A 27,676-nucleotide genomic window follows, 5' to 3' on the forward strand; every position below is an offset into this window, starting at 1 on the left:
CCTCTTGTTTCATCCATGAAGAAACTGAAGCCAGGGCCCTCTCCCACTCTGAGCCTCAGCCTCCTCATCTGAGAACAGCTTAAAGGCAATCCCCCTCCAGGTCTTCCTGATCTCACCTGCGATGAAGGCTAAGAGGCCCCATAGAGGCTCAAGTCCACATCTTTGACCAGAAGTGCACTGGGAGGGCCCAGGGAACATGCTAGAAATCATAAACAAAGGAGGAGACACAGAGGATTCTTCTAACACAGGAAAAGACAGAGACGCAGCACATGTGGCCCTCCATGGTTGCATAAAAGATACTGGATTGAGGTGGGTTTCACGTCCTTTCTCACAAATAATAAAACCTTCAGGCCAACACACATGCTGTGACCCAAGGGTGTTAAGAGCTCACAGGACAAATTAAAGGCTAACTTCTAGGTACCCAACAGGGCAGGGTCCCCACACGGAGATCAGCAAAAAACAAAAATGAAGGTGTTAACTTTTTACTAGCCAGCTACACTGTCTTAATTATGATGACAATGACTTGACTATAAAAAGAATCCAGGAGCAGACCATTCATTCACTCTTCAATAATAAGTTAAACATAAAGTTGAAGAAACAATTGTGCAAAGGCTGACTTTGAATATGGAAAGGAAAAAAAAAGGCAATCATAGAGCTCGCGCGCCTCCTAGTGGCAATGCCTGATTACTGCCGGGGAGGATTCCTCTTTCCCTGCTGGGAGCCGCCAGCCCTGCCTAAGGTGTGACACACATTGTCAGTCTACCAAGGGCTGAAAGCTTTCCATGCACCAAGCCATGGGCCACGTGCCATCACGTAGTCTCATTGACGCTCATGTTATGGGACTCTCATTAGACACATTTTATAGACAACAAAAGAAAAGCTCAAAAAACTGAAGTCATTTATCCAGAGTTACCAAGCTGGGAAGAATTTCAACCAAGATATGAGGAATTCCCAGTCCTGGACTCCAACCCCACATTACACCAGTATAGAGAGATGAATAAGATCCAGGCCCTGGGGGGCTGTCTGACCTTGCTGTATTCACTAACTTAACTAGGCAGGCAGACCCACACTCACAGTCAGAACACAGTCTCCAGTACCATTGGCACAGGGTGGAAACTCAGTGCAGTTAGTGTGCTAGGGCCCCATCCCCTCCCTAGCCCTGGCACCCCTGACCAGTACCCAGGCCCCGGAAGAGCAGGTGCACGGACCACACAGTATCATTAGTGAGCACAGCTTGAAGAAGCGCCTCCCTCCCGCCTATCACCTAGGTAAGAACCGAGTGGTGTAAAAACAGACATCATTAACCAGCCTCAGCCTTCAAACACTCCAAGTCAAGGCAGAGTTAACAAGGCTTCCAATTTGTCTTTGACAGGGTTTGACACGACAGCTCCAGGAAGAGACGGGATCCTGGGGGAACTCGGCACACAGAGGCAGGCTGTTATTCTGCCTCATGGGTGGGAGTGACAGGTTCAGAAGTGATTGTAGCCAAGGAAGACCCAGGTGTCTGTCTTTGCAAGGTACCAGATACCATTTTCTGTTTGGCACTTGTAGCAAACCATTCCACAAGAGCAAAACAATTTCAGGTGTCATCACACGCTAGCCGCCTTTTACATACATGTAACTTCCGTGTTGGGAAGCTTTTTTCTTTTGGTGATGCCTATACTTGTTTTTATAGAAATAACATCATACTGTAACATTCTATTTTGCAAACTGCCTGGTTTTTGCCAGAAATACTGTATACAATTATTCATATTACTTAAATATTCTTCTTATTTTTTTGATAATTGCCTGAAATTCCAATTTATAGACTGCAAAATTCTGTAGCTATTTGAAAAGAGAAAATGAAATGTAGGTGGCTTCAAACCTTTATTATAAAAAATTTTGTGTAAAAATCCCCTAATGCCAAGTATTGGCTACCTTTTTATTTTTTATATTTAAATCTACATGCGACGTATTTTTCCTACTATTTACCCAAAGCTCCACATCTTTCATTGGTATGATGTAGCAGTCAAAGATATGAACTCTGGCGTTAGGGCTGGGTGTAAATTCTGATTCTGCAGTGCCCTGACTGGGTGACTCTGGGCTGGGCAATGCTGCCCCTAAGCTTCATGCCCTTGTTCACAGTAAATGAACAACGAGAGAGGCAGGTGTTTAGCCTAGTGGGTAAGATGCCTGCATCCCACCTCAGAGTGCCAAGGTTCCATACCCACCTCCAGCGCTTGACTCCAGCTTCCTGCTAATGCAGATCCTGGGGGACGGTGCTGAGGCCCCAAGTAGTTGGGTCTCTTGCCACCCATGAGAAACCTGGATTGAGTTCCCAGCTCCCAGTTTCAACCCAGATCAGCCATACCAGGCTGTTACAAGCATTTGGAGATTGAGTATCAGATGGGAATACCTCTCTCTCTCTCTCTCTCTCTCTCTCTCCCTCTCTCCTTATCTGATAAATAAATTTTAATGAATAATAAGAGTCCATGCTTCCTAGGGCTACTATAAGAGGTAAATAAAACAATGTTTGAAAAGCCCTTCCCACAAGCCAGTTAAGTAGATACAATCCAATCAGTGTTCGCTATTTGCATTTCTTCCCTAATGAAACAACTACCTTAAGCCTCTCCAGATCTTTCCCTCGGGCTCCTGTTATGACTTATGGCTCTTGCCACTTGGCTGTGGCTCTTGTTTTGTTGTAGTTTTGGAATGAGTTTCCAGAAAGCTGGACTGTGTTTTTCCACCTCACTCTTCTTTTCATGTAGTTCTTAGCTTTTCTCTCATTTATTCTCCCAATTTCAGAAGCATTTTTGTCACATTCAAAAAAAATCTCATGAGAATTTTTGTAGGAATTTTTTTTTGACAGGCAGAATTAGACACTGAGAGAGAGAGACAAAGAGAAAGGTCTTCCTTCCATTGGTTCACCCCCAAATGGCTGCTATAGCCGACATGCTGCGTCAATCCGAAACCAGGAGCCAGGTGCTTCCTCCTGGTCTCCCATGCAGGTGCAGGGCCCAAGGACCTGGGCCATCCTCCACTGCACTCCTAGGAATTCTTCTAAAGTGATAGTTTCTTGGCTGGCGCTGCGGCTCAATGGGCTGATCCTCCACCTAGCGGCGCTGGCACACCAGGTTCTAGTCCCAGTCGGGGTGCCGGATTCTGTCCCGGTTGCCCCTCTTCCTGGCCAGCTCTCTGCTGTGGCCCGGGTATGCAGTGGAGGATGGCCCAAGTCCTTGGGCCCTGCACCCCATGGGAGACCAGGAGAAGTACCTGGCTCCTGCCATCGGATCAGCGCGGTGCGCCAGCCGCAGCACACCGGCCGCGGCGGCCATTGGAGGGTGAACCAACGGCAAAGGAAGACCTTTCTCTCTCTCTCTCTCTCACTGTCCACTCTGCCTGTCAAAAAATAAAAAAAAATAAAAAAAAGTGATAGGTTCTTTCTAATACAAAATTCTCCCACTGAGGAATCCCCAGGTATCTGCATTTTTCTCTGATTTTTTTATGTCCCAATGTAACATGCTATAGCATTCATCACACATGCCTTGCATACTTCTCATTTATTCCTTTCTAAAATATCTTTCCATTGCTTGTTAGGACTAGCAATTAGGACTCTCTGTTCACTATTATATTTTCTAGTTCTTTTTGATGGTATTCCTTCATTTATTTACTCACTCAACAAATATAAAAGTTGGGGGAGAGAGAGAACCTACTAGGTGCCAGGCTACTGGACCACAGCCATGAATTACACACACACACACACACACACACACACATCTGCCTTGTGGCACTTACATTCTAGTGGGTAAAAGACAAAAATAAAATAGTCAATACATAGATAACACAATACCTCACAAGACGTTAAGTACTGTGTGGGAGGAAGGCTGGCTAATAAGAATCAGAAGTGTTGAGAGAGGGTTGCAATTTTAAGTTGGGTTTTCCTTATAGAGATGTCTTTGAGAAAGGACATTTTTTTTTTTAAGACAGAGTTACAGAGAAAGACAGAGACATAAAGAGAGGTCTTCCATCCACTGGTTCACTCCCCAGATGGCCACAACAGCTGGCGCCAATCCAAAGCCAGGAGCCAGGAGTTTCTTCCGGGTCTCCCACGTGGGTGCAGGGAACTAAGGACTTGGGCCATCTTCTACTGCTATCCCAGGCCACGGCAGAGAGCTGGATCAGAAAAGGAGCAGCCAGGACTAGAACCGGCACTCATATGGAATGCCGGCGCTTCAGGCCAGGGCCTTACCCCACTGCACCACAGTGCCAGCCCCAAGAAAGGACATTAAGAAGGTGGGGTAGAGCTGTCCAGGCTAAGAGTTCTAAGCAGAGGCTGCAGCTGATGCAAAGGCCCCGTGGCATATGTAAGCAAGAGTAAGGAGGCCATCTTGATAGAACAACTAGCGATTTGTGTCCAGCACTTTGGGCTAAGACTTAGTACCCATACCAGTCCCAAGATCAGGGAGAAGGCAGGACCCATGAAGATGTCCTGGAACAACAAACAAGTGAGCAAGCAGCCTTGGTTTTTGGGGGATGATATCCCACACACACCTTGGTTAAACCTTATAACTACAAACCAGAGGTCCCTTTCTCATCTGTCTCATCTAGGTGCAAGATAGTTCTCCACTTTGCAGACTGTCTTAGGCACCACAGGACAGTTAGAACCCCTGTCTCCTGCCTGCTGGTAGATGTCACCATCCCCTGTCCTTGTGACAATGAGACCAACTCCAACCTTATTCCAAATACCTCCCGGCTGAGAACCTCACACAGGGCCATCAGGGAGCACACTCCCAGGCAAGTTTTGCTATCAGGGCTGTGAGTGCTCATTCATGAAAAGGCTACCATGTTGCTGATTGAATGGGGAGCCCTGTCCCTACACTGCAGCTATATTGGCAGGAAAATTGACATGATCACTTTGTAAAAAAATAAATCCAGAGTTTGGCTTTGTGGTATAGCAAGTTAAGCCAACAATTACAATGCCAGCATCCCATATGGGTGCCAGTTCATGTCCCAGCTGCTCTACTTCCAATCATGTACTTAACTGGGAAAGCAGTGGAAGATAGCCCAAGTACTGGGGCCCCTGCACCCATGTGGGAGACCTGGATGAAGTTCTTGGCTTCTGGCTCCTGACTCCTGGTTTTGGCCTGGCCCAGCTCTGGCTGTTGCAGCTATTTGGGAAGTCAATCATCGGATAGAAGATGTCTCTCCCTCCCCCACCCCCGCCTCCCTCCCTCCCTGCCTCCCTCTCTGTAACTCTTTCAAATAAATAAAATAAATCTTAAAAATAAAAGAAGAAGATTGGGAACAGGGCTGTGGTATAGTAGGCTAAGCCTTCCCCCTATGGTGCCAGTATCCTGTATGGGTGCTGGTTTGTGTCCTGCCTGCTCTTCTTTCAATCCAGCTCTCTGCTTATGGCCTGGGAAAACAGTAGAAAATGGCCCAAGTGCTTGAGCTCCCGTATCCATATGGGAGACCCAGAAGAAACTCCTAGATCCTAGCTTTGGATCAGCTCAGCTCTGGCCATTGTGGCCATTTGGGGAGTTGAACCAGCAGATGGAAGACCTTTCTCCCTGGTCCGTACACGTGCAGCATACCTGAGATTTAGAAACAAGGAACAAATTCTTGCCAATATACAGGATTTTTTGCCAAAAACATAATGTTTGAAAAAATCTTCAACCATGCAGAAACAGATCTGAATTTACTTCTTCCTTTACTGAGCTCTTGAAGACATTTGCCAGTTGGATTAACTGTAAACCATAGGATGTTCAAGTGGAAGAGTCTGGGGACAATCAGTTCTGGAGTTGTTAAGGGCAAAGAGATCTCAAAGATCATTAGCCCAAATTTCTCAACATCTTAGACACGTGAAAAAATATTTTTAAATGATTACACAACTTGCTAGCAGCAGAACTGAGAGTATTCAATATGCTGAATTGTTTGTTCATGTGTTTTTTATTTTAACCTCCTAACAATTTCCAAAACTCAAGATCACTGGGGCAGGCATCCAGCACAGCAGTGCCGCTGCTTGGGATACCTACACCCCGTACCAGAGTGACTGGCTCCAGGGCCAGCTACTCCACTTCCAGGCCAGCTCCCTGCTAACGCATATCCAGGGAGGCAGCAGATGACAGCTCAAGTACTCTGGTCCCTGCCACTCACATGGGAAACCCAGACGGAATACAGGCTGCTGGCTTCAGTAGTTGTGGGCATTTAGGAAATAAAGCAGAAGATGGAAAATCAATATCTCTCTCGCTCGCTCTTTCTCTCTCTTCAAAAAAATTAAAATAAAAATTTTTCTTTAAAAATTATCACAATAGAAATATGTCTGGTACAGACAGAAGGAGAGAAATTTATCAAAATGCTAGAGCTAACAGATAAGAGTTATTGTAACAAAACATTAAATTTTACTTTGCTATTTCTGGTAACCAAAGTTCTCCACCCCCGAGGGAGTGGGGGAGGAGTTACAGATTTTTCATTGCATTGTAAACAGATTGATTACCTCTTGTCAAGTGAGACAAGAATTTTCCTGATACTCATTTCTGGAAGGAATTTATCACTTGGCACTTTATGTGGGAAACATTGAAAATCATTCCCAATAACATCAGCTGCATTGATTTTACTGAAGTGCACAGATAGTTTCCAGGGTCACTCCTCACACTGACCATGAATATGTACGACCTTCCTGACCAGTGTCAGGGGTGTGACACTCACTGTTCATGGTGTCTTGCAGGTGGCTGAGCTAATGCAGCCCAGGATGCACATTAGGCTAGGTGGTCTCCATTGCTGTGAGGATGCAACCTACAGTGCAGACAAGAATGGATGACATAGCACTCAGGTTCATTTCGTCAAGCAGCAATGGTCCCAGGCTTGCGTTAGACAAGGACTGAATTGCCTCTCAATAAGCTGTACTCCCTGCTAAGGCCCAAAAGTGTAGCGACTCTTTCACGGGTTAAAAAGATTCATACCCTTTGGTGGCTATGAACCGAATAGTAGAGAACATGAAGTGACAAAAGATCTTGAAAACTTGCTGACACTGTGGCGTAGGGTACAGTAACAGCCCCTGGTGAATCAGGTAAACCTTAGGTAATCCCCTCCTCTCCTGACTCCAGGTTGGTCATGTCTTGTCTGATGAGATGTCCCTCACGTCTTGCCCTCATACCCCCCCTGCACAGACACCCAGGGGAGCTTACCGGGGAATGAGAGACCACATGGAGTTCAGAGGAGCTGTCCCACCTGCAGGCAGGTGAGTGAGGTCATCCTATACCATCCAGCCCCCACTGACCAGGCAGCTAACTACAGAACTGCCAGTCAACTGGCTCATGAGTAATAATAAATTGGTCAGTGGCTTAAGACACTGAGTTTTGTACTGGATTGATGCAGCAAAGCTAACTGAAACAGATACCCATTGCAAGCCAATTCTGAAGCAAGGGAGAGATTTCAAAGTATATTTGGTCATATGTTTAATCTCTGTATGGAGTGCTTCTGCAGCTCCATTTTAATGGTGGGTGATGTTCCAACAATCTCTGAAAGTCCCATCAGAATCCAAAATGCATTTCCCATAGAAACTCTGGCCGTCGGGCCAGCATTAAGGCACAGAAGGTTAAACCTCCCTTTGTGAAGCCAGCATCCCATATCAGAGTGCTGATCTAAGTCCCAGTTGCTCCACTTCCAATTCAGCTCCCTATGAATGCACTGGGGAAAGCAGTGGAAGGTGGTCCAAGTACTTGGGCCCCTGCCACCCATGTGGGAGACCTGGATAGAGTTGGAGGCTCCTGGCTTCATCCTGGCCCAGCCCAGGCTGCTGTAACCTTTTGGGAAGTGAACAAACAGATTGAAGATCTCTCTCTCCTCCTCCTCTCTCTGTCACTCATAAACAAGTCACAAATAAATAAGTAAATCTTTTTTAAAAGAAAGAAAAAGAAGGGAGGGAGGGAAGGGAGGGAAGGGAGGGAGGGAGGGAGGGAGGGGAGGGGAGGGGAGGGGAGGAAGCGAGGGAGGGAGGGAGGAAGGAAGGAGAAAGAAAGGAAGAAAGAGAGGGAGGGAGGGAGGGAGGAAGGAAGCAAGCAAGCAAGCAAGCAAGCAGGAGAAAGAGAGAAATTCTGACATAATGATGATTAGGTTCTTTCTTTGGTCCACCAAAATCCACTTATCAATATAAGAGATATTGTTCAATATGCATTAATATATAAAGTATTTAAGTTATTATAAAGTTGAGAGTACTTGAACCAGCAAAATTAAAATCTGAATGGTGGTGCTTGTAAAAAAAAAAAGATTTTTTGTATTTGTATTTTTTTTCTCAACTACCTAAGCCAGGGTCTCTGCAGTAAGTAGCATCTGCTACTATTCCTGAAAATCCCACCCACTGCATTCCTGCCACTGTGTAATCCCCTCCCCTTGGGTGTGGGCCACTTCTAGTGAACAGAACGTGGCAAAGTGATGGGATGTCACTTCCATTACTATGTTACAAAATACTGCAGCTTCCACCTTGCTGGTGTTCTCTCTGTTCCTTCTCAGCTTGCGTGATTTGATGAAGCAAGCCACCACGCTGTGAAGACTCACATGGCCAGGAACTGAGGGTGAACTCTGACCAATAGCCATTAAGAAACTGAGGTCCTCAGTCCAACAACCTATCAGGTATTGACCCCCACCAATAGCTGTGTGAGTGGGCTTAGCACCAGTTCCTTCCCCAGTGGGGCACTTAGATGAGACCACAGCCCCAGCCAACTCCTTGGTGGCAGCCTTTTGAAAGCACGGGATTGGATCGTTCCATCCCGGTTGCTCCTCTTCCAGTCCAGCTCTCTGCTGTGGCCCAGGAAGGCAACGGAGGATGGCCCAAGTGCTTGGGCCCTGCACCCACATGGGAGACCAGGAGGAAGCACCTTGCTCCTGACTTTGGATCAGTTTCAGCACGCCGGCCATAGCAGCCATTTGGAGGATGAACCAATGGGAGGAAGACCTTTCTCTCTGTCTCTCTCTCTCTCTCTTTCACTGTCTAACTCCGCCTGTCAAAAAAAAAAAAAAAGAAGAAGAAGAAGAAGAAGAAAAGAAGAAGAAGAAGAAGAGGGGGGGAGAGGGGGGAGAGGGAGAGGGAGAAGAAAGAAATACGGTTGAAAGCAGGGGATCTAGGTAGGCCATGCCTGGATTCCTGACCCACAGAAAGTTGAACATAGCAAATGTGTGTTGTTTTAAGCTACTAAATGTTAAGGTAATTTGTTACACAGCAATAAATTGCAAGTTATGGTCTCTGGACATGCACGGACATTAAAATCACATAGAGATGGGGCCAGTGCCCTGGCTCAGTAGGCTCAGTAGGTTAATCCTCCTCCTGCGGAGCCTGCATCCCATATGGGTGCCAGTGCTAGTCTCGGCTGCCCCTCTTCTGGTCCAGCTCTCTGCTATGGCTTGGGAAATCAGTAGAAGATGGTCCAGGTCCTTGGGCCCCTGCACCCACGTGGGAGACCTGGAAGAAGCTCCTGGCTCCTGGCTTCAGATCAGTGCAGCTCCGGACGCTGCGACCATTTAGGGAGTGAACCAGCAGATGAAAGACCTCTCTCTGTCCCTGCCTCTCTCTGTGACTCTCTTTCAAATAAATAAAAATAAAATCTTAAAAGAAAAAAAGGGGGGCAAGTGCCATGGCGCAATAGGTTAATCCTCCACCTGCGGTGCTAGCATCTCATATGGATGCCGGTTCTAGTCCCAGCTGCTCCTCTTCCAGTCCAGCTCTCTGCTGTGGCCTGGGAAAGCAACAGAAGATAGCCCAAATCCTTGGACCCCTGCACCCACATGGGAGACCAGGAAGAAGCACCTGGCTCCTGGCTTCAGATCAGCACAGTTCCAGCCGTTGCAGCCATTTGAGGAGTGAACCAACCGAAGGAAGACCTGTCCCTCTGTATCTCCCTCTCACTGTCTGTAACTCTACCTCTCAAATAAATAAATAAAATCTTTAAAAAAAATCACATAGAGAAATGTATGTGTTTTAGTCATAACTTAATTAAATGATTTTTATTTTACAAGTGAAATATACATTATTAAAATTTTTTTCACAGAAAAAAATCCCACTTTCCTCTCCTAAAATAAACATCATTTACCTTGAAGCATGCCCAACTATACCATTCCTATAATTACATACTGTGTAACAGTATCATACCATACCTATTGTTAATCAATTTTTTCTTTCATATAATAATATGTCTTAAAGGCTGACCATGTTGGCAAAAACAAATCTATTGCATTATTTTTAACTGCTTCAGAGTATCCCATAAAAATAAAGGAGCCATAATTCATTTACTAATTTCCCTACCAAGAAACATTTAACTACGTGGCTTGTAATTTCTTCTATTCTAAGTAGTGCTTTAGTGGATAGTCTTTGACATGTCTCTTTATGTATACAAAGAACAAATTTTTTTAAAGATTTATTTATTTATTTATTTATTTGAAAGTCAGAGTTACACAGAGTGAAAAGGAGAGGCAGAGAGAGAAACAGAGGTCTTCCATCCACTGGTTCACTCCCCAAATAGCCACAACGGCTGGAGATGCACTGATCCAAAGCCAGGAGCCAGGAGCTTCTTCCTAGTCTCTCATGCAGGTGCAGGGGCTCAAGGACTTGGGCCATCTTCTACTGCTTTTCCAGGCCATAGCAGAGAGCTGGATCAGAAGTGGAGCAGCCAGGACTTGAACCAGTGCCCAATGGGATGCCAGTACTGCAGGCATCAGCTTTACCCGCTACACCACAGCACCGGCCCCAAGAACAAATGTTTTTTAAGTTTAACAGATACAGACAAATGATCTCCAAAAAGTCAGTGCTAATGATCACTTTTGCCCAATTGTATAATGATGTAAGTTCCCCTTCACCTTTATCAAAAAGGAATATTATAAGTTATATTATAAGTCTTTTTCATCCTTGCCAATCTAATGGATAAAAAAATGCTATTTCATTTTCAACTATGCTGTTTTATGATAACCTTATAACAGTAAAACACATATGGACTTCATTTTCTTGCACACAAGTAAATTGTGACCATAAGTATCAATATATACATCCTTCCAGGACTTGGGGGATTTTTTAATTTATGGAAAAAAAAAGAGAGAGATTTCCTGAGGTAATGCACATGTGTCAGAGATACACAAGAAGGGAAGGAATTATTTTAAAGATAAGTTCAGAAGTGAAGGAAACCACAGGCAGTAAACAGGGTGTTGAGCCAGGCAAAGGAACAGTGACAGTGACGAGCTACCAGTAGGGGTAGAGCAGGAAGACTGAGACTGAAGGAGAGCGTGATGTTGACCTGGGACAGATATTCATCAACTCAAGTGTTGGAAATCATGGACCTTAGAAATGCCTGTATTGGGGCGGGGGGGAGGGGGGGGGGAGGGCAGTGCCATGGCACAGTAGGTTAATCCTCCGCCTGTGGCACCGGCATCCCATATGGGTGCCGGTGCTAGTCTCAGCTCCCCCTCTTCTGGTCCAGCTCTCTGCTAGGGCTTGGGAAAGCAGTAGAAGATGGCCCAAATGCTTGGGCCCCTGTACCCACGTGGGAGACCTGGAAGAAGCACCTGGCTCCTGTCTTCAAATCAGTGCAGCTCCAGCCGTTGCGGCCATCTGAGAAGTGAACCAACAGAGGGAAGACCTTTCTCTCTTTTTTTTTAAGATTTATTTATTTATTTGAAAGTCAGAGTTACACAGAGAGAGGAGAGGCACAGAGAGAAAAAGAGGTCTTCCATCCGCTGGTTCACTCCCCAGTTGGCTGCAACAGCCAAAGCTGTGCCGACCCAAAGCCAGGAGCCCCTTCCGGGTCTCCCACATGGAGTGCAGGGGCCCAAAGACTTGGGCCATCTTCCACTGCTTTCCCAGGCCATAGCAAAAAGCTGGATCGAAGATGGAGCAGCCAGGTCTCGAACCAGCGCCCATATAGGATGCTAGTGCTTCAGGCCAAGGTGTTAACCCACTCCGCCACAGTGCCGGCCCCAGGAAGACCTTTCTCTCTGTCTCTCCCTCTCACTGTCTGTAACTCTACCTCTCAAATAAATAAATAAAATCTTTTTTTAAAAAAAGAATGAATGAATGAAATGCCTGTATAGGGGCTGGTGCTGGGTCGTAGCAGGTAAAGCTGCCACCTGCAGTGTGGGCATCCCATATGGGTGCCAGTTCAAATCCCGGCTGCTCTACTTCTGATCCAGCTCCCTGCTGTGGCCAGGGAAAGCAGGTCCTTAGACCCCTGCACCTTCGTGGGAGACCCGAAAGAAGCTCCTGGCTCCTGGCTTCAGATCGGCTCAGCTCCAGTGGTTGCAGCCATCTGGGGAATGAACACATGGATGGAAGACTCTCTCTCTCTCTCTCTCTGCCTCTGCTTCTGCCTCTCTGTAACTCTGCCTCTCAAATAAGTAAATATATATATAAGAAATAAATATATAAGAAATAAATATATAAGAAATGCCTGTATAGCATTTATTTCTTGGAAACACAATTGTCTGCATCAATGACACTTAAATCCATTCCTCTGAAGAAACCATTATGAGCTCAAATAAAACCCAGAAGTAACAACTTGTTCTCCCATCATTGAACAGGAAGACAAGATAAGTGTTTGTAACATCACAGCAATTCTACAAGGTACACACTCTTCTCATTTTACAGATGGGGAAACTGAGGCCAGGAGCAGTTAACTTTGCCCAACCTCATAGTCATTAATTGGCAGAACAAAACGTGAACCTGGAACGCCTGCTACTCACACACCCACCCTTCCCACCAGGCTCTGCTGCCTCAAAACAGATGGGAAAAGTTGGCCCTGTTGCTGATTTCTTATCATTTGTGCAGTGTGATCTTGGGAATGCCTCCTAAACTCTTGGACCTTGATTTCCTTGTTTTTGAAGGAATGGGTGAAATCAAATCATCCACTAAGTTTCTTCCAAATCTAACATGGTTGGCCTCCATTTACTCTCTCCTGGATTACAAAGTCAAGTTGGGCTGGAGAGAGAGAGAGAGAGAGAGCGCGCGCGCAAGCGAGCTATCATTTAGAGGCAGCTTCACTATTGTATGTGTGCCTTTTCAAAACACATTTCCAGAAATCATAAGTTTGGGAATGGAAATCAGAGCAAAACAGGGAGGCAACCCAGGAAGCTTTCCAGAAAGTCTGACATTTCAAGAAGCCTTTGACTCTCAGTGAGATGAAAAATGGTTCAGAACCAAGTTTCTGTGTATAAAAAGAGAGAGAAGGGAAGACTGAAAGTGTCGCTCCCCGTCTTCGTGGAGGAACGACACAGGACCCTGCGCTGTTCTTTCGTCTGCTCGGCCCTTCCCGGGTTTGCTGCTGGTTCTTCCCGGGTTGGCTACTGTCCCTTCCACCTCCGTGGAAGGGCGGTTCCCCCTGGCCACTTTACCCACTTCCGCGGGGGAGCGGCACACCGCCGGCCGGCTCTCTCGGGGGCTGCACAGGTGTTCCTTCAGATAGATGTTCCCCTTAGATGTTCCTCGTGCATGTTGTCTCTCTCCTCCTTTATAGTCCTCTTCCACCAATCCCAACTCTGCTACCCACACGCCGAGTACGCTGCTCTCCTCCAATCAGGAGCAGGTCCTACAGTTTATTGGTTGAACTGGAGGCAGCTGTGTAGAAGCTGTTTCTCCCTTCTCAGCGCCATATTGTGGGAGAGCAGATGCATAGAATAAGTCTTAATTCCAGTAACTTAGTCTAGTCCGAGTTGCTCCCAGTTGCTCCCCACAGAAAGGTTTAACTTTTTCTTTTGTTTGTAAGGTAGAGAGACAGAATCAGAGATCTTCCATCTGCTGGAAGATCTTCTACCCCCAAATGGCTGCAACAGTCAGGGCTGAACCAGGCCAAAGTCAGCAGCCCAGAATTCAATCCAGGTCTTCCACATGAGTGGCAGGGACCCAACTACTTGAACCACCACCTGCTGCCTCCCTGAGTGCACATTAGCAGGAAGTGGGAATTGGAAGAAGAGCTGGGATTTGAACCGAGGCACTCCAATATGAGATGCAGGCATCCTGAGTGAGTGGTGTCCTAACCACTGCACCAAACATCCACCCCTAAGGGGACTAATTTTTGAAAAACCCAACTAGAAAAGGAACAACAGTAGTCACTGTGCACTTACTCCCCATGTAGGACCTCTGTCCCTAATTAATTATAATATAAGAATCAACCACAAATTTTCTCCCCAAACTGTACTGAATATGTTGTGTGTGTGTGTGTGGGGGGGTACAAATTGTTGAAGTCTATGCTTAGCATGGAGTTGGTCCTCTGTATATAAAGTCATATGAATAATGAACCATAATGAAGAAGGAGGTAGGAGAAGGAGAAGGAGGTGGGGTGCGAACTTGGGGGAACTATGGAGGAAAGAACCACTATATTCCTGAAGTTGTATCTATGAAAAAATGCATTCATTAAATAAAAACTAAAAAAAAAAATAAAATCCCAACTAGAAGATCATGCATTCAATATTAGCACTGATAAAACCAGTTTTTTATTACTATTGGCTATTTGGGACTGTTTCCTGGAGTGAATATAAAATCTGTACTCAGGTATAGCTGGAAACTAGAAAGTAAGAGTAAGAAAATAATATCATGTTTATTGTGAGAAAAAGGAAAGGAAAACATCATCTTTTTCAAAACATAAGAAATTTTTCTGATTGTAAAAACATGAAATGCTCATTAAATAAAATTTGGAATGGGCAAAAATTATTAAAAATCATGTATAATCTTATTACTTCATTGTGTAGGTATGTTTTCTTCTAGTTCTTTCCTATGAATGTGTTTTATCACAAAATTGGAATTCTATAGTATATGCAATTTTTAAAGATTTATTTATTTATTTATTTGAAAGTCAGAGTTACACAGAGAGAGGAGAGGCAGAGAGAGGTCTTCCATCCACTGGTTCACTCCCCAATTGGCTGCAATGGCCGGAGTTGTGCTGAACCAAAGCCAGGAGCCATCATCTTCTTCCAGGTCTCTCACACAGGTGCAGGGGCCCATGGACTTGGGCCATCTTCTACTGCTTTCCCAGGCCATAGCAGAGAGCTGGATCAGAAGTGGAGCAGCCAGGACTTGAACCGCCACCCATATGGAATGCCAACACTGCAGGTGGCAGCTTTACCTGTTACACTACTGCGCTGGCCCCAAAGATTTTTATTTATGTATTTGAGAGGTAGAGTTACAGACAGACAGAGGGAGAGACAGAAGTCTTCCATCCACTAGTTCACTCTCCAAATGACCAAAATGGCTGGAGCTGAACCGATCCAAAGCCAGGGGTCAGGAGCTTCTTCCAGGTCTCCCACATGGGTGCAGGGGTCCAAGTACTTGGACTATCTTCCTCTGCTTTCCCAGGCCATAGCAGAGAGCTAGATCAGAGGAGGATCAGCTGAGACACAAACCGGTGCCCATATGAGATGCTGGAGCCACAGACAAAGCTTAGCCCACTACACCACAGCGCTGGCCCCAATATAAGCAATTTTTAATTCAGTGTTAAAAATACATATAAAATGTCTCACGGCATTAGAAATTTTTCAAAAACGGCATTTTGGTCTGCATTTTAGATGTTCCATGATTTAGTAAACCATCCTCCTGCTAGGGGACAGAAGAAAACAAACCCATGTGTTAAAGAAATGAAAGGAGCCAGGGAAATATAGGGTTTGGTTCTAGTTTCTATCTGCAGTATAACAAATGATCCCAAAACTTTGTGATTTGAAGCTATGTAGCACTTACTGCATTCATGACTCTGCATACATGGGCAGCCTCGGCTGGAGGAGGGAGGACGCTGGCACATCTCTGGTCCATTTGGCATCTGCTGGGTTGAGTGGAGACTGGGGGCTAGACTCAACAGAAGGCTGTCAGCTGAGATCCCAGCTGGCACTGTCGGCTAGAGCACCTGCACTGCACGTGGCTTCTCCTGTGGCCTGAGCTTCCTAACGACATGGTGGCCTGGGTTCCAAGGCTGAGCGACTTAAGAAACAAGCCAGGCAGAAGCAGCATTGCATTAGCAAACCTACCCTTCCACCTCAGGCAGCATCCACATTCCATCAGTTAGAAGAGAGTCACCAAAGGCCAGGCCCCATGCAGGGAGAGAATTAGACTCCATCTTTTCATAGATGGAATGTCAAAGAAGTTGCGGACCTGTCTTAAAACCACCAAATTTGGGCCCTACCATCAACCCTATCTTTGGGATCCTTTCCTTGACTCATATTCCCTAGCCCAGAAGGTGTTGTGTTCCTCTCCTTCCCAGCCAGGCCTATCTGTAGGCTTCCTGTCTTGGACTACTGTGGTTCCTAAACCCAAAGCCTCAAAGCACAAAGGGTCCTGCCTCAGTGGTACAAGCTTCTCACTCTTACCCCAAGCTAAGCCCACCACCATTACCTCCCCCACGAAGTCCCCAGGATATTAGTTCCTACCTTTCCAGAAACTTCTTACAATGCCATGAAGTTAGATGTGATGGACCCAACTCCTTGGGTAGTCAGAACTGAACCTGAGACTCAACCTCATGGTCCTCATCTCACTGAACAGCCCTTGCACCCAAGCAGGCCTTCCAAAGGCCCCAGGCCTCATTATCCCCACGGTTCAGGTAGATTCAAGCCAGTGGAGCTATCTCCTGCAGGATCTGTCTCTCTCCCCTCTTCATTAGATGACCTATGGGGTCGGCTGAGTCACACCTGATACTCCAAGAAAGGCTCTATAACATGCAGTTCTTCCTTCTAGAGCCTTCAGACTGGTTATACCAGCTAGCCACCCTTCCCAAGGACCTCTGTAGGGACCATATCTCATCTCTTCTCTGTATCTTCATTCCTTCCCACACTCAGACAGATGGACTAAGGAACTCCTCTGATCAGGGTTGTGTCCAAGAGGGCAACTCCCATCGCCTTAGACAAGCTACAACTCCTCGCCCAATACTCTTCCTGAGGATTTCAGGCATTGAGAGGAGCCTAGGGGTGCCAGAACACTAGGAGTGAGTCCTGAAGGCAGCAAGTTGGGGGCGGGGAGTGGGGGTGGGGGAGGAGGCCACAAACCTGGGGCAGGAAGCCACGGGCTGGCATGAAAAGAGTGCAGGCCAGGGGCAGTAGGGGGACACTGATTGGAAGGTAGAGAAATAAGGAAGGGTTTACAGAGAAGCTAAAGTCTGACTTGCACCCTGGAAGACAGGAAGGAAATGTTCTATCAGCATAACTACCTTTGTGATCCACTAGGTCTTCTGTGAACTGTGCTAATTGTCTTGGGTGTGCCTCATTTTAAGGCCTCTCTACTTGAGAGAGAATCACTGTGAAATCCACATTTAAAGCGATGTAACTGGGGGTTCAAACTTGCTATCCATGAGCCATAAAAGAGCTTTCCTAATCAAAAAAGAAAAGCTTTTCATTTTCTCTGAGCACTTGGCATCACAAAACAACTTTTCATTTAATGTTCTGGAAAAGAGACCCACCTAGGTCTCTGATTTTTCTAAAGGAAACCTTTGGAATATGATTTCAAGATGATTATATTTTGCATGAACGCCTTCCTCCAAGAGCCTAATGAAGCTTTTTCCTTGAATCTGGAAATCATTTTTGTTTTCTTTTTTAACAGTTTCAAAAGTTTTAGACTCCACAGTTCAGATTTTATTCCAAGTACACACTCCTTGGGGGTCCAGTGGGATCACAACTTGGCAAAACAGACCCCGGTTCCTTAAAATGAATCAACTGTTGCCGACATCTGAGCTTCCAGGCTGGTGCTGGGCAAAGGGCATTTTCATATCACAAGTGGAGACTTCCTGCTGGCCAGTGGGTAGAGCCAAGCTGAAAGCCTCTCCCTTCCCACCGCCCCCACCTCCGGGCTCTGCAGGGCCTGTCATTTGAGGCAAAGTCACACAGACAAATTCAAAGTTCACTTGGGGACACAAGCGAAAAAAGGCAACAATACACACATTCTTCTCTTCAGAAATACTTCCCAGCCTCTAGGATATGGTCTCACACAGAGTAAGCACCCAATGAAGGGTGTTAAATGCTGGAAAGATAGGAACAAAGGAGGAAGATAAAAGGGAGAGAAGAAGAGAAGGAGGAGGAAAAGGCAGAAGAAAAGATTCAGACGTAGACTTTTTTAAGTAAATGTTCATTTACATGCACTGTATCTTATAGTAAATTACATGCTTGATATACATTATCTCATAATGCATTAATAAGTAAAACTGGGTGTCTAACATGTGGCAGACTGTAAAACAGACATGATAACACCATAAGGCAAAAACTACTACTAATCTTGTGTGACAGATAAGGAAACTGAGGTTAGAGATTAAATAATTTGCCCATAGGGCCAAAAAATAAGTGTGGGGGCAGAGTTTGCATGCGTGTCCAGCTGATGGGAGTCTCCTCTCCTTTGTGTCTTTTTTGCTCTCCTGCTCATCCTCATACTTTGTTTCTCTTCTATTCATCTTTTATAAGGGAAATAACCAATGCAGGTCATGGGCATATTTGGCAAGCCTTAGTACAAAGCAATCATGTGGCTCCAAGGATTCATTCCCAGGTCACAGAGTTTTGCCATTCACAGGCCAGGAAGGCTAAGAAAGAGCCAGGTTGACTCTTTCACATCAGAAATGAGAGAACCGCACTCTAAGTAGAGGGTAAAGCATTGCAGGTCATCTGATAGCCCAGAACCCTGAGGAACTGGAATGACCCAGTGTGGGGCTCCAGTGTCAGTAGCAGTGAGGTCAGAGGGAATCAAGAGATGCTGTATTCACCAGCTTTTCATTATAACAACAAAATACCTGAGGGAAGCTAACCTCATAGTTAAGGAAGTTCAAGTCCACGGTCAGGTGGATCTATCAGTTAGGTACCTAGGTAAGGGCAGCAGATGGCAACATTGGAGCACTTTAGTGGAAGGATCACATGGTGAGCCAGGAAGCAGAGAGTAGCTGGACCAAACTCAGCTTTATAACCAAGCCCATTGCAAGAATGTGAGAATTACCTTCTGAGGACATGCCCCCAGTGACCTAAGAACCTCCCACTGGACCCACCTCCTAGACACCATAACTGGATTAAGTTCCTATCCTCTTAAACCATTAAGGTAGACTTGGGAGGCCAACTGTTCAACACATGAGCCTCTGAGAGACATTCAACAGGCAAACTAATACCCAAACCACAACAGCTACCACCATAAAGACTTGAATTCTGCGTGCAGAATGAGGCCACTGATGGATCTAAGCAGATGAGCACCATGGCACCATTTATGTTTTCAAAGGAACTCTCAAGCTTCAGTGTGGAAAGGGATTGGAGCCCAGGGGAAAGAAGGCTGTGCCAGAAGCCACGAGGAAAGCCCTTCTTGATTCGTACTCAACAAGGACACCAGAACAAGTCAGGCCTGCTCTGTATCCTCCAAGAGCTCTGAATCTACAGAGGGGAAGTCACCCTCTAACTGAGCACATCTGGCAGAGAGGCCAGAGTGGAATTCAAAGGACACGCCACTGAGAAAGGAAGGCTGGTTTGAGCTGAGTCTTAGAGAAGGAATAGAAGCTCTGTGCCTGGCATTCCAGACATGGGCACAGCACACCTGACAAAGTTCTCTACGGTGGTGGAGCTCAAGTGGGAATCCAGGAGAAGGCAGTGGGGAGCAGGGGGAGTTGGGGAGGGGCTAGGGCCCAACACAGGTCCAGGAAGGCCTCGGATCTTGTCCATGATCTTACAGGAACTGTGCTTTTCCCCAGGGACTGGGGAGCCATGGAAAATGATTGAGCAGGGATCTTTATGTCTGTAAATGAGCACAGCAATGCAGAGCCAGGGAGGGCCTGGAATGGAGAAACGCACACTGCCAGTCTCCAGCGGAGGTGACCCGAGATCTGTCTGCAGCCTCTCACAGAAGCTCACACTCCAAGGGCCTCTGAGCATGCACAGCTCAGAGCAGCCCTCTTAGTCCTGAAGAGCTGGAAGACAAGGAATCCTAGGAGGAGGTTCTACCAAAGGAAACCGAAAAGGAGCTCTGGTGCCAACTGCACTGAGAGGAAATCTGAGAGTCTTGAATCACTTCCACCCCATCAGCCCTTCCCAAGGTAGCTCCACTGACTGCAGAGTTCCCAGGCTCATCCCCCCAGGACCTCTCCATCACCTTGGGGGGGGTTCCTGCCTTCTCCCTCATGCTTTTTATTCAGTTCATTGAGGTAGGTTGCAAAGAACACATTTTTCCCAGGAGGTCCATGGTCTGAATTCCAAAGCTCCAGCTTCCACTTATCAACACTTAGTAATTACTCTCTCTCTCCCTGGACTTCAGTTTCCCCATTTGCAGACAGCCTCCCTCCAAGGGAGTGGATGACAGTGGCCTTGGTAGAATACAAAAATCGTCTTCCCACCCCAGGAGGCATTTGTACAAGATCTTAAGTCAACTGCCTAATGCTGACAGTTGTTTACTTCAGCCCACAGTGTGGGTGCTTAGTATAAGCTATGGCTTACTAAGGCCACAGAAGTTTCCGGAAGAGCAGTAGTGGTGCTTGGAGCTCACCCAAGAGTTGTTTGGATGCTGCCCTTTCATTCCATGATCAAGACCCCTGAATGCTCATGAGGGGGAAAAAAAAGGCTAGGCTTGGGTCACTTCAACCAGGCTCCCTGGAACACGAATGCCTGTCAGTCCCTCTAGTGCCAAGGACCCCGCTGGGAAGAAGACCCACCTTCCCAAGACAGAGACGGGCAGAGGGAGCCCAGTAAAGGGAGGTGGGCTGTCCAGCCAGGAGCCAGGAGAAAGAAAGAAGCAGGCAGTGTGTGCCTCCTGGGATCTGGTAGAGCCAGGCCCATGTGGACAGAGGAGGGTGCTGCAGGCCCTGGCAGCATGGAATGCCCCTGTGGTGGGGAGGGGAGCAGGGGTTTCTGTGTAAGCTGAGCTTACTGTGTGGCATTGTCCCCTCCTCCCCTTGTTCTATCTGCTCCCCTAAGGGTGGAGGGCAGACAAAGAACTTAGGCAGGGAGCATGTGCCAAGGCCCAGAAAGAAATCTGCGAGCTGCCCACCCAGAGGAAGGCAAAGCAGTACATGCCCCTGCGATGGCCCACCCTACCCCAACCCAACCAGGGTGGGAGATAACCCAGACAGGAACTGACTCCCTTCCTGGGCCACACCCTTCTCCCGCAGAGCCTCTTTGATTCTTTCTCTTATTTCAGTCACTCCAAAACATGCTGTGCTTTGTACTTTGCCTACTTCGTTTTTTAACTTCTTAGTAACTAAGCATTTCTTTTGCCCATTTCAACACTTCCCTAACTACCTTCGTTATAACCTATCGTGCCTATGATGCTGACTTCTAAATTCGTAAAATGCAACGCTGGTGGGTTTGACTGAGGCCTGCACCTACTCCCTACATTGACAATGATTCTACTCTCTGAAAAGGAACGTGATGATGTGACTCAAGAAGAACAAAAATGAAAATAACTTTCCAGTGGCTATGGGTTCTTGTCTCCAAAGCATAAATTCAAGGATGAGACATAAACAGATGTTAGTAGAGGAAAAAGATCTAGTAGTGAAGCGAAAACACACACTCAGAAGGAATAAGAGCATGCTCTAGAGTGAGCAGCTACCTACCAGATTTGGAGTCCTCCCTTTATGTGATCTGGAGGCATAGGGGTGGTGCTTTGAGTAGAGATTTCCAAGAAAGGGCAGGGATTTGGTGTCTGCCCATTTTCTGGCCTTCTTAGGAAGCCTCGGTAGTGTCATGGTATCAGATGCATGATGGGAGGAGGAATGTCAGCCATGTAATTTTGCTACAATGATGTCATAATGATATTAGTCAGCAGCCATGTTGGATATTTGCAGCGGGTGCCGGTTCTGGCTGCAGCTGTTATAATTTGGTGCTTTTGTGTTACCAGACATGGGAGGAGGCAACCCTGGTAGTGGGTGTGGTGACATATTTCTTCTGGCTGTTACTCTGACCCTGACAGTCTCCTTACCTAGAGCAATTTGAATATGCACTGTGCTAAGATTTTTGATCTCTCACTAGCCCTCATTAAAGCCCTGAGAGCTATGATACAGGTGAAAAATGATACAGGGAGAACACTACAGCCCAGTGGTGTAACTTGCCCAAGATCACATAGATAGTAATCACAGTTCCATCTCAAGTCATCTGACTCTAAATCCAATGCTTCTTCCATGGTGTCAGCCCTCCGGGTCACCCAGTTAGCCAACTCCTGAGAATTTGTATTGAGAAGCTTTACTTTTTAAATTTAAAAGCAAAACCAAAAAGTGTTCACTACATTGTTGATTCCAAAAATTGGAAGCAATTGAAATATCAATTACAGAGGAAAAAGGAAACAAAATTATTCAGCAATTAGAAATTAAAATTTTGCAGATACTAGCAACATAGAAACTTTTCATGAATGAAAAGTGTGACTGCATATTATGGAAACAGCTGTTTAAAAATATACCTATGGAAATTTTCACAGGACATCAGACAAAATGAAAGCACTATTTACATGGAAATAGATTTCCAGATAAATTTTTTCTTTACAAGTGTTTTTAATACCATTAGGGTATCTTAACAATAAATTAGTTTTTAAGATCCTTGTTGCGGCCGGCGCCGTGACTCAATAGGCTAATCCTCCGCCTTGCGGCACCAGCACACCGGGTTCTAGTCCCGGTCGGGGCGCCAGATTCTGTCCCGGTTGCCCTTCTTCCAGGCCAGCTCTCTGCTGTGGCCCGGGAGTGCAGTGGAGGATGGCCCAAGTCCTTGGGCCCTGCACCCCATGGGAGACCAGGAGAAGCACCTGGCTCCTGCCATCGGATCAGCGCGGTGCGCCGGCTGCAGCGCACCGGCCGCGGTGGCCATTGGAGGGTGAACCAACAGCAAAGGAAGACCTTTCTCTCTGTCTCTCTCTCTCACTGTCCACTCTGCCTGTCAAAAAAAAAAAATCCTTGTTGCTTTTTCAATGCCTCATGCGTGCATTTCCCCAAATTACCTATCTACCAATTCAAATAACTTTCATTTTGTTTTACAGAAATAAACATAACAATTTTTTTAATTTTATTGAAGATTAATTTATTCACTTGAAAGGGAAAGTGAGATACAGAGAGAGAGGGAGAGAGAGAGAGAGATCTTCTATCCACCGGTTCACTCCCCAAATGGCCACAAAAGCTGGGACTGGGCCAGGCCAAAGTCTAGAGACAGGGACTCCACCTAGACCTCCCATGGGGGTGGAACGGTCCTAAGTACTTGAGCCATCTCTGCTGCCTTCCCAGGCATATTAGCAGAGAGCTGGATCAGAAGCAGAACAGAGGCCAGTGCTGTGGCACAGTGGGTTAAGGCCCCAGCATGCAGCACCAGCATCTCATATGGGGACCGGTTTGAAGTCCTTGGGACCCTGCACCCACATGGGAGACCCAGAGGAAGCTCCTGGCTCCTGGCTTCAGATCAGCTCAGCTCTAGCTGTTGCGGCCCTTTGGGAAGTGATCCAGTGGATAGAAGATTCTCTCTCTCTCTCTCTCTCTAACTCTAACTCTCTCTGTAACTCTTTCAAATAAATAAAAAATACATCTTTAAATAAAATAGAAGAAGCAGCAGCTAAGCAACCAGGATTCGAATCAGCACTCCACTATGGGATACCAGCATCGCAAGGGGTGGCTTAACTCACTGTGCCACAACACAAGCTCCCTCTTTAAGAAATTTTTTATGGCCTAGGAAACATCAAACTCAGGCCAATATTTATAACTGCCCTTTGGGTTGGACTGCAATGACTGTGTGACAGCAACAGTTTGGCGTTCAGCCTTACTGGGGATAGAGGAAGAGAAGATGGCAGAAAGCAATCAAGATATTGAAGACAGACCAGGACTAAAGCTTCCAAAAGGCAGGGACTAGGAAGCAAAGGGAACTCGCAGGGCCTCAGCTGCTCCGTCTATGAGCGTTTTCAGGTGTCTAGTGTTTGAAGCAGGCTCTTCGGTCACAGGATCAGGAATGCAGGTAAAGGACCTCAGGTTATGTGAGAGCTGACTGTAAGATTCCTCCCGCATCCACAGCAACCCCAGAGCATGGAAGTGCAGCCAGGCCTGTGGGACAGGGAAGCTGCAGAACTCAGGGCTTGTCCCTGTTCCTTTCTTCCTTCCTCCGCCACCTCTCTCTCTGGTGTGGATCCAGCTACTCATCAGCCACCCACAGGGGATGCCACCCAGCCCCTTTCCTCCCCCAGATCCTGACACTAAAACATATTCCTGGCTTTCCCAGGCAGCCTCCTCTGTTCCTGTCCCCACTGCTGCCCCAACCCTGAGAAGAACAGATTCAGCCACAAGAGTGCTCAGTGCTCAGTGCAAATGCCAAAGTGGAGGAGGATAGAGGTTAATACAAGAATGCCTGTCCCAGGGCAGGCACAATGGTGTAGCAGGTAAAGCAACCAGCTGCAGTACCTGCATCCCATATGGGCTCCGGTTTGAGTCCTGGCTGCTCCACTTCCCATCCAACTCTCTGCTGTGGCCTGGGAAAGCAGTAGTAGATGGCCCAAGTCCTTGGGCCCCTGCACCCACGTGGGAGACCCAGAAGAAACTCCTGACTCCTGGCTTCAGATTGGCGCAGCTCTGGCCATTGTGGTCAATTAGGGAGTGAACCAATGGATGGAAGACCTCTCTCTCTCTCTCTCTCTCTCTCTCTGCCTCTCCTTCTCTCTCTGTGTAACTCTTGACTTTCAGATAAATAAGTAAATCTTAAAAAGAAAGAGAATGGCTGACCCATCAAAGATGCCAGAATCATTAGGAAAAAATTAGGAAATAAGACACCCAGGGCAATGGTCCTAGGGACAGAAAAAGAATATTCACCCTCAAAGGAAACAAAAGGATGAAAAAACAGTAAACCAAACTGGGTTCCAGTTAGGTCAGTGGCCAGAGCCCTTACACGTGCAGCCCCATGGCTGGGCAGGGCTGGGGGACTATCATGAAGCTCTCATGCATGTGACACCAACCTGGCCAACTCATATGGAAGCAATCACACTACAAAGAGGTGACAGCAATAAGAGGAGAACTGACAGCACCTCATAAGCAAAGATTGCAGAACTGCAGGCTAAGGAACCTGGTTGCAACCAATCTGCCAAGTAACACGGAGAAAAATTGTTCTCCTCTTTGGGCCTCAGTTTCCTTGCATATAATGTGAGATAGATTGAACTAAAGAACTCTTTAGGTGGAGCACGTGCTGTGATGCAGCAGATTAACTTGCCACTAGAAATGCCCACATCCCATACCTGAGTGCCTCTCTACAGTCCCAGTTATTCCATTTCTGATCCAGGTCTCTGCTAATGTCCCTCGGAGGCAGCAGGTGATAGCTTAAGTACTTGAGTCCCTAACAGCCACATGGGAGACATAAATGTTCAGAAAGCAGAATGAGAGGGGGAAATGCAGCCCATAGGGTCAGAGGGAGAGAAAGACTACAGGCTCCCAGGCTGCAGACAGAGCCTAATCAAGGGGGGGGGGGGGGGGGACATTCCTCCTCCAGTTTGCTTGGCTATGCCCACTTCTCCCATTTCCCTCTCCTCTCACTTTGAAAATGCCATTTCTGTCTCCGGGCCACAAAGCAGCTGAAGTCTGCTCAGAAGGCACCAGGGGCAGACACTGCACAAAGGGCTTACAGCTGTGAGGCAGACGAGCAGAAGCCAAGGGGGAGGCAACTACTGCAGAGCCGCCCCTCGGCTGCACTGCTGTGGATTCAAAGCTGCTCTTAGAACAATAACCGTGCAGGTCTAGACGCAGCAGCAACCGTGGTTTTAGGGAAAGCTGATCCCCAGCAGGATGAGAATAACCCTGAGAAAGGTTGTTTTCAGCAATTTGGGCTCAATTAGGCAGGAAACGTGCCTGGTAAGGAACAAAGACACAACCAAAGCCAACAGCAGGCCCTGGGGATGTTGGCGATGGGACTCTCCCAGGAATTCCTGGACTGCAAACCCCAGCAGTATGGCCTCTGCCTTTGGAGAAATAAGATCCAGCCTGAATGCTCTTGAAGAGATGGTCTCTGCACCCTGTTCCTCCACAGAAAATCCACTCTGGACACGCACACTGCCCCTCACCCGCCTGCTCCACTTCTCCCAGCCGACCAGATCATGAAAAGCTGATGGACACCAGAAACACGTCGTTATCCTTCTCCAATTCTCATTGCCTAACCCAAACAGCATGAAATCCTGGGGAGGGAGTAGGGGCGAGCAAGGTGTGATGGGGGCAGCCAAGGAAAATGGAGGTGATCAGAGACAGCCACATGGGCCAAGAGGCCCTTAAACTCACCTGGAAAGGAAGAGGCAGAGAATAACGGGGAAGAGGCCTAGGGAGCACAAAAAGGCCAGACATGGCAGTGAGAGGTAAAGGTGCTTGAGCCCATTAATCAGGGGAGAAATTCGCATTAGAAACCACAGTGCGACTTAATAAGCCACGAGAGAACACCACTCCCACCCTAACAAAGAGAAAAAGGCAGAGAAAGAACAGAATGACAATTTCCTTTGCAGCCATCACAGAGCAGAAGTTCCAAGGCACCCAGAACTGAATTCCAAAGAGGAGCGAGCCCCTTAGCAGAGCCAGGACACACAAACTCTCCCTTTGCATTTGCCTGAGCCTCTTTTGGGGAAACCATGCTGTTGTCAAAGAGGATATGAAGAGCTAACTTGTAACAAATTCTCCAAACCCAAGTGTGGGCTGGCATGACCACAATACTTGGGACTCCTGGCAGCCCCAAACACAACAGGTGTTCATCCTCCCAAGTTCTTTTCCACATCTCTACCAGGTGCTCAAAAGAAAGGTTGGGACAGTCAGGAGGGTTGAGACAGCCCTGCTGGTTCACAAACACAAAACCCTGCCCGTTTTCCAGAACTCTCCCTTACAAGAAGCCAAAGCCTTAGGCCACTGATGTAGAGGTAGCATGCCTCCCACCTTCAAAGCCCAGGCAAAGAGCCACTGCCTAGAGAAGGGGTAGCAGCCAGGCCCCCCACCTCTGGGGAAGTAGAAAAGCAGTCTGCCTTCACGATGAGCCTTACCCTGAGTAACCAGCCACAGCCGTGTCCTGTTGGGAGGAAGAGCAGAAAACTCTCCCCCAGCTGGCCTTAGATAATGAGACACCACTGCACACCCCTTTGGAATGGCTAAAACTAATAAGAACAAAGATGCCAAGAACTGGCAAGGATGTAGAACAACGGGAACTTTCACATGCTCCCGATGTGATGCAACCACTTTAGGAAACTATTTGGCAAGCCCCACAAAAGCCAAACATGTGCATATCCCATGACCTAGCCATTCCACTTCTAGGTATATGTCCAAGAGGAATGAGTACATTCTTGGATGTGCACCAAAACGCATGTAAAAGAGCATCATGGAAGAATTATTTGAAATGGGCCAAAACTATAAACAGCCCAATATTCGACAGTATTATGTTTAAATTATATAACTGTAGTTTCTTCACACAATGGAATGACTACCATACAACGGTGATCATGAACAAACTACTGCCATCTGCAACATGAATAAAGCCAGCCTACATGTTGAGCAAAACAACGAATCAGAAAGAATCCATGAACTCATTTATATGAAGTTTAAAAACAGACAAGACTAATATATGATGATAGAAATCAGACAGCAGGTATCCTATGGATGGTGGTAACAGGAGAGGTGATGGGGAGGGGGGGAGCGCTGAGGTCCTGGCTATGTTCCACTTTTTTATCTGGTTCACATTGTGAAAATCCATCACGATGTACCTTTATGATTGGAGCCCTTTTCTATTTGAATGTTATATATCCACTAAAAAGAAAGTTTAGTTTAAA

The 27,676-nt window shown here is 46.7% G+C and overlaps 1 long non-coding RNA gene across 12 annotated transcripts in view; it reads right to left on the reverse strand.

Moving 5' to 3' along the window:
- LOC127490509 (uncharacterized) overlaps positions 1-26,884 on the reverse strand; it is a 604,070-nt gene extending 577,186 nt beyond the window's left edge. For 11 of the 12 annotated variants that reach the window (XR_011381435.1, XR_011381454.1, XR_011381455.1 and 8 more), the window contains exon 1: positions 21,492-26,884. This is a non-coding gene — a long non-coding RNA (uncharacterized lncRNA). The remainder of the gene's footprint in view (positions 1-21,491) is intronic. The other variant, XR_011381447.1, reaches the window with a different exon arrangement.
- Between the last annotated feature and the right edge of the window lie 792 nt (positions 26,885-27,676).

This window comes from Oryctolagus cuniculus, chromosome 1, assembly GCF_964237555.1.
Source record: "Oryctolagus cuniculus chromosome 1, mOryCun1.1, whole genome shotgun sequence".
Lineage (NCBI taxonomy): Eukaryota > Metazoa > Chordata > Mammalia > Lagomorpha > Leporidae > Oryctolagus > Oryctolagus cuniculus.